We start from the raw sequence: 7,756 nt of genomic DNA on the forward strand, positions 1-7,756 counted from the left end.
CTTCGTAAACTCTGAATTTTGATACATGTCGATAATACTTAATATTTTTAACCTTTTAATAAATTCATTCTGGCACTGTTGCCTTTCAGTAAATTGTTTGGCCCATTTACATTTAATGTAGTAAGGGTAGATGTCTACTGTTTTGCTATTTGGTGGAAGGTCTGATGGCCTAGAGGGAAAGAAATTACACTGCCAATCCAAAGACAAGCAGTTCAAATCTACCAGCTGTTTCTTAGGTGAGGGACTAGGCAATCTCCTTCCATGCCGTTTACATCCTTTGAAAATCTGCTGGAGAGGCAACTATGAGTTAATTCCAACCTGAGGACATATAACAATAACAGCGTTTTCCTGTCTGTTTTTTGTATTATCCTATTTTTTAGCTCCTCTATTCCTTTTTTGTCCTTCTCTCCTGCGCCGCCCCTCCACTCTCCCAAACATGATGTTCCTCTCCAAGGACCCGTCCCTCCTTGCAACATGCCCAAAGTATGCTAGACGAAGCTTCAGAATCCTTGACTCCAAGGAACATTCATTCTGGCTTGGCACATAACAACAACATGAAACTATGACTCTATGTTGTCATATATTGACTAAGCAAAAGCATTCAGCAGTATAGATTGTAAAAAATTATAGCTAATACTGTAAAGAGTGGGAATGCCAGAACACTTAATTGTGCTGATGAAGAATTTACAGAAAAAACTAAGAAGTAGACTGTAGGAACGAAACACGGGTCTATTGCATGTTTACATCAGAAAGGTGTTTGTCAAGGTTATATCCTTCCACCAAGCTCATTCAGGAAGGTGACGTCAGAGTTGGAGAAATGTTGATTAAAAACCTACAATATGCCAGTGACACACCCTTGCTTGCTAAAAGCTAGAAAGACTCAGAGCACTTACTATTGGAAATTAAGATATGGACAACATAAAGAAAACAGTTACCTTCACAACTGCATGTATAAGCAGTAACATGAAAAATGGAGAAGAGATAGACATTGTTGGGATTTCCTTTTACTTGCATTTACAGTCTGTCCCATAGAGGCAGCAGAAAAAAATCACATGGCATGGCCTTGCTCTTTAAAGTGGATGTCACTATGAGGCCTAAGGTGCTCCTAATTGAAGCCCTAGTTTTCTTTGCCTCAAACTCATTTAAAAAAGGGGGGGGGGTCAAAGCAAATTGATGCCTTTATTTGTGATGCTCATGAATTTTGAATACACCGTGGGCTGCCAAGAATGCACAGATCTTTGTTGTAAGAAGTGCAGCCTGAAATGTCCTTAAAGACATCATGCTTAATAGAGAGCCAGCCACAATGGGAAGCACTCCAACAAGGTGGATTGACACAGTGGCTGCAGCAGTGGGCTCACACACAGCAGAGGCAGTGAGGATGGTCCAGGACTGGCCAGTGTGTTTCATTCTCTACGTAGGAACGTTGGGTCCGAGCCAACTCACCGGTACCCAACAACAATATTCCTTTCCTTCACGTTAATTGAACATTTTTACAATTCCATTTCCATATCATGTCTTAAACTGGTTTCTCTAGAGGAGCAAAACCAGTAAAGTGTGTTTGTGTAAATACATAGGAGAAAGATGAATGGCCCATACAGTTACGAAGACTGACCAATCCCACAAGATTAAGTTTATAATAATGAAAATAATTGTCATTCTCCAAGTTCCATCCATTTTTTCCCACAGGCCACATAGGCAAATTGAGGCACCACCTCTGGATCCTTAAGTCCTTGCTGTCGCTAATCTTTGCAACCCCTCCAGGAAAGTGGTTGACTGTTTCCTTGGGTAAGGATAGTTCCAAAGGCTTCCAGTACCATAATAACACTTGCTTCACATGTCAGAGATCTGTTGTGGGAGGTTCTGCTAGATTGAGTGTATGCCCAGTTAATGCCTTCTGAAACTGGGAAAATCGTCTATAGGATGTGTTCAGGAACCCACCAGACCTACTATAGACTCAAGCTAAGACTTCACTGGTAACCTGACGGCCATACACCCCCACTCAGACAAGTGGGCCACAGTGACATTTGAATCTCTTGGAATTAGTGTTAGTTCAGAACCAGTGTCTGTCTCATAATCCCCAGAAAATGTCCTCTTTGTCTAGTAAATAATCATGCTCATAAGAGACTGTGGATCCCTTTGGGGAGACCAGGGGGAAAATGAAGAGTCCAAGTTTTTGGCAGTGTGGTGGGATCCATCCCTTCATTCAAAAGTCTATGAACCAGCTCAAGTCTGGGAATTGAGAGGCTGTGACACGCTTCTGTTGATTCAAGTTAGACTGCCATTCACTTGACCTAGAATTCTTCCACTTGTGCAGATCAAGTAAATATTTAGTAGATTTCCCATCTGTTTCATTCCTAGGGACATCATGATTAAGTAACCAACACTGTAAGTCCGTATGTAATCAAAACCTTTCCTTGACTTGACTGTCCAATAAAATAAACCTTCCCAACTTATCTTTCTTTATTAAGTGTCCCCCAGCCCTGTCTCACTTTGAGGTCCAGTTAGCCTCATTGCAGGCAAGTATGTGTCATAATTAAGGGCAGTTCCCACTGTCAGCTCTGAGTTACATGAAGTAGTAGTACAGCAATCTTCAAGGACATTGGAACACCCTTCACAAATGTGTTCGTCACAGCTGTGGAAAAAGATGTATTTTCTGGACCCTCCGTGTATGGATTTGTTGGTCCTGCCTGATAAATCCACTGTATCGTGCCTCTTTCCCTAAGCCTCTAGATACTTATACGTTATACCAAGGCAGGACTGGCATGGGCTGGCTTTGCCACTTGATTTATTTTCAGTTACTGCTTAATCCAACCTTCATTGAACCAGCCAGCCAGTCTCCTTATACTTCTCATTCTGACAGAATCATAGAATAATGTCAATCACCCAGAGCTTTGTCTCTCACAAATATGTGGTTTATAGCTGGTGGTATTTTGTGCATTTCAGTTACCTCACACATGGATTGGCTGTGCCCTCTTTACTTATTGGAGGCAGACATCAGTGCCTTTAGGACTACTCAGAAAATTTATCTTCTCAATTTTGTACCTTTAGAACCACTCTTAGAACCACATATCTTGAGTTGGGTTCTCTAAAGAGGCAAGACCAGTAATATATCTTCCTTCCCTGTCCCCATTGTCACTGAGTTGGAAAACACTTACAGACAACCCTCCAGCGGTTTCTGAGATGCTAAATTGCTTGCGAGGAGATAGCCTGACCTTTCCCCACAGTGTTGCTGGTGGGTTTCAACCACCAGAGAGGCACCACCTTTGGGAAACTTACTGTAGACTGTGCTAATAAAGCTCCCTGGTGGGATGTGTGTGTGTGTGTGTGTGTGTGTGTGTGTGTGTGTGTGCACATATGGCAAGGGGAAGAGAGATTGATTGCTATAGAAGAAATGTCTTATACAGTTGTTTTAAGATGACAGATCCCAAATCTGTGAGTTGAGCATGAGGCTAGATATTCATGTAGTCTCAGGGTCTGACAAACTCAAAAGCCACAGGTCAGACAGCAGGCTACTGGCTCATGTCCCAAGAACTGGAGGTCAGAAGATGTATACAGGATCAAAAGAAGGAGAGTTCCGCCACAGTATCTATATATGATTGGCTGCAGGCCATACTCCCAAGAAGACTCTCATTTTAATTGGTTGGCAGCTTACATCTGATCACAGGATGGAAGATAATTGATAATATCTGCCAAACCACTGAGAATTATGCCCTAGCCATGTTGACATGTAACCTTAGCCTTCATATTTTCAGCTGTAATGGTACATCTTTTTAAAAAAATGATTGCTCTAGAAATCACTGTACACAGACTTAACACTCCATCTACTTAGAATTAAAAATGTCAGAACCCTTTAATCTTAGTGGCCGTTTACCTCTCCTTCATCCTTTATGGTATGTTACTGTTACTCTGTGCCATTGAGTTGGAACTGACTCAGAGCTGACCCTTCAGTGGGTTTTCAGAGGCTTTTAGTGGCATGTGAGGAATTTACCCTTCTTGCTCCTACCTCGTACCTTAGGTTGGCAGCACAGCTTCTTACCTACCGCCGAGCCACCGGAGCTCCCTCTGTAAGCTGTAGTTCTCACACAGGTTACACCCACCTACATTATTAACCCAATACTATAGTATTATATTTTTGTTTTAAATGATCATATTAAAGAAATTGAGAAGAAAAACTAGTCGTTGATGCTTATTCACATATTTACTGTGTCTGATGCTCTATCTTCTGAAGATCAAGGTTTCTGTTTGGTTATTCTTTTCAGCCTGAAAAACTTCTTCTAGGATATCTAGAAATGATACATTATCTTAATTTTCTTTTCTATGAAAATGTATTTTGCCTTCATTATTTTAAGAATATTTTCCTTGGACCTTGTTGTTGTTAGGTGCCATCGAGTCAAGTATGACTCGTAGCAACCCTATGAACAAAAGCTCTGAACCTCGTTCTATCCTGCACCATCCTCACACTTCCTGACACACAAGTGGCCATTGCAGCAGTCACCGTGTCAGTCCACCTGATTGAGGGTCTTCCCCTCCTTTGCTGACCCTCCACCCTTCCCAGAATCATGATTCTCCAAGGAATAGCACCTTGTATGTAGAATGCTGAATTTAACAGCTGTAAAGACTATATTCTGCTATGTTATCTTAACACTTACATATACCTGGTCAACTAACTTTCAACAAGGTACAAAGACATTTCTGTGAAGACATAATTTTCCCAACAAATGCATTAGGACTAACTGAGTATCCAAATGTAAACAAGTCTACAGCCTTCAACACAGATTACCTCTCAGCATCAAGAAAAGAACAGTCCTTACCACTGGACCAATAGGCAGCGTTATGGTAGATGGAGAAAAGATTGACGCTATCAGTGATTAAAGTTTTCTTGAATTCGCAATCAATACCCATGGGACGAGAAGTCAAATAATCAAAAGCTATACATCTCACTCCAGTAGCAGTGGCAAAGTTTAACAAGACAGCAAGTAATAAATGTTGGAGAGGATGTGGTGAGATAGGTACTCTTACACATTGTTGGTGGGATTGTAAAATGGTACAGCCATTTTGGAAAGCAGTTTGGCACTTCATCAAAAAGTTGAACATATGACCCAGCTTTTCCATTTCTTGGAATATATCCTGGGAAAATGAGAACTGAAGCTCAAATGGAGACTTGTACACCAATGTTCAGTGTTACTCACCATCGCAAGAACATGAAAACAGCCCAGATGTCCAGCTACCATATGCAGCATGGAGGAGCAATGATTTTTCTAAATTACTACCTAACTTGGGAGGGACTGGAGAGCATTATGCTAAGTGAACTATCTCAGTCCCATAAGGACAAATACTGTATAAAACCATTATTGTAGAATGAGTATAAAGATCCAAGGGGAAAGGAGTAGAAACAGAAGCGTGAGCATAGGCAGGGGTGGGGGTGTTAATCATAGGCTCACACAATTTGATGGGGGGGGGAGGTGAAGGAAATGGGTAAGATCCAGTGTGAAAATCAATGTATTCAAACTTGGTAAATAAATCAGTATGAGATTTAGAAAAAAAAAACACCTCAAAAACATACTGCACTGGGGAAAAATCTGCTGTGAAACATGCTGTGTAACATACTGAAAGCAGCAATAACAGTTTAGAGACTAAGGTGTACCCTGTCCAAGCCATGGTATTTTTAGTTGCTTCCTGTGTTCTGAAAGTTGGACAGTGCATAAGGAAACCAAAGACGAATCAAAGCTTTTGAATTGTGGTGTTGAAGGAGAATACTACATACCCCATGGACTGTCAAGAGAACAGATAAGTCTATCTTGGAAGAAGTGCATCCACGGTGCTCCTTAGAGGCGAGGATGGTGAAACTTACCACACAGTGGCTGAAACTTTCACAAGAGGCTCCAGTGTCTGGAAAAAGACAACATCCATAACAGTATGGATTTGCAGTGACTGTAAAATGTCCTTGAACATGTAAAAGATTATGAGGATGACTCTGGCTAAGGTACGAGTCCAGTCTGTTCTTCATAGGATGGTTAGAGTTGTACTCCACTGATAGTGCCCAACAAGAAGATAAAATTTTTTAATCTGTTTGTTGATGGGCCCATGGGCTGCTTCCATTTCTTCACTGTTGTGAAAAATGCAGCAGTAAACAGGGTGTGCATACATCTGTTTGCTTCTTGGTTCTGATTTCTTTAGGATATATTCTCAGTAGTGGAAAACACTACGCAGCATGGATGGGTCTGGAAGATACTTTGGTGAGTGAAATATCTCAGTCATAGAAGGACAAATACTGCATAACTCCTCTGTTATAAAACAGAATTGACTTGGGAGATGGGGAAGGAGAACAGGAAAAAAGTGGATGAACAACTGCACTGAAACAGACAAGAGGGAAAACTGAAAGGAATGTATGATCGTACATTGATAAGTATGACAGTTTGGACAGAGATACTTTACAAAGTGGAGTAAGATAGGGGGCAGGGAGGGAGATGAAAGAAAATGTGCAATAATGAATCACTGAAAACCCAAACTTTCTGTAAACTTTTGTTAAAATTTTTTAAAGAATCCACAAAAATAAAGAGGTTCTTTGCAACACATTTTTCTTCTATGCCTCATTGTTTGTTTTCTTGATGATCTTTTCATGCCCTAGGATTGTAGATCCAAATACAGTTAGACCCTTGACAACTTTAACATTTTCTGTGTTTATCATGATGTTGCTTTGCTTTTTGGTCCAGTTGTAAGGATTTTTTTTTAAATGATGATTTACAATCCATAAGTAAAAGACAGGCTGTAGATTAGAGGGAAGTAGTTGTAAAACAGGCATCTGATAATGCAATTGTTGTTAGATGCTGTCTGATAAAGTGCTTGTCAAAAATGTATAAAGAACACTGAAAATTCAGTTATAAGTAAACAAACTATGCAGTTTAACAAATGAGCAAAAGATAAGATCAAATAATTAAGATGTTTTGGGGTGGCAATTAAGCATGTAAAAAATAGAAACATCATTAGTCATTAGGGAAACATGGGTTAAAATGACAGTGAAATACGACTGTAAACTTGTTGTTATTAGGTGCCATGGAATCCGCTCTGACTCATAGAGACCCTATGAACAACAGAACTGAACCTTGCCTTACCTTGTCCCATCCTCATTCTCTCTGATATACTCGATTAGAATGGCTAAAATGAAAATGACTGACCATCTCAAATGTAGAGGAGGACATACATCAACCGGAACTCTGGGACACTTCTGGTCAGAATGTAAAAAGCTGCAGCCCCTTTGGAAAACAGTTGCTTAAAAACTGAAGCACAGAGCTGCATATGATCTTGATGTTTAAGAAAAAGAAAAGGGTAGCCCTCTTTCTCTTCAGCGAGGTGGCCGAGCAGCAGTCGCAGAGATGCAGGTCTTTGTGAAGACCCTGACTGGCAGGACCATCACTCTTGAGGTCGAGCCCGGTGGTGACACCATCGAGAATGTCAAAGCCAAAATCCAAGACAGGAAGGGCATCCCTCCTGACCAGCACGTCTGATACTTGCGGGCAAACAGCTGGAGGATGGCCGTACACTCTCAGACTACAACATCCAGAAGGAGTCCACCCTACATCTGGTGCTGCGTCTGCGTGGCGGCATTATCGAGCCTTCCTTGCACAGCTCACCCAGAAGTCTAACTGTGACAAGATGATCTGCCAAGTGTTATGCTCTCCTGCGTCCCCGTGCTGTCAGTTGCCGCAAGAAGTGTGAGCACACCAACAACCTGTGCCCCAAGAGGAAGGTCAAATAA

General features: G+C 41.2%; 1 pseudogene; it reads left to right on the plus strand.

Moving 5' to 3' along the window:
• The first annotated feature begins 7,373 nt into the window (after positions 1-7,373).
• Positions 7,374-7,756, plus strand: LOC102845476 (annotated as a pseudogene).

This window comes from Elephantulus edwardii, unplaced genomic scaffold, assembly GCF_000299155.1.
Source record: "Elephantulus edwardii isolate Elephantulus edwardi_28Jun2011 unplaced genomic scaffold, EleEdw1.0 scaffold00145, whole genome shotgun sequence".
Classification (NCBI taxonomy): domain Eukaryota; kingdom Metazoa; phylum Chordata; class Mammalia; order Macroscelidea; family Macroscelididae; genus Elephantulus; species Elephantulus edwardii.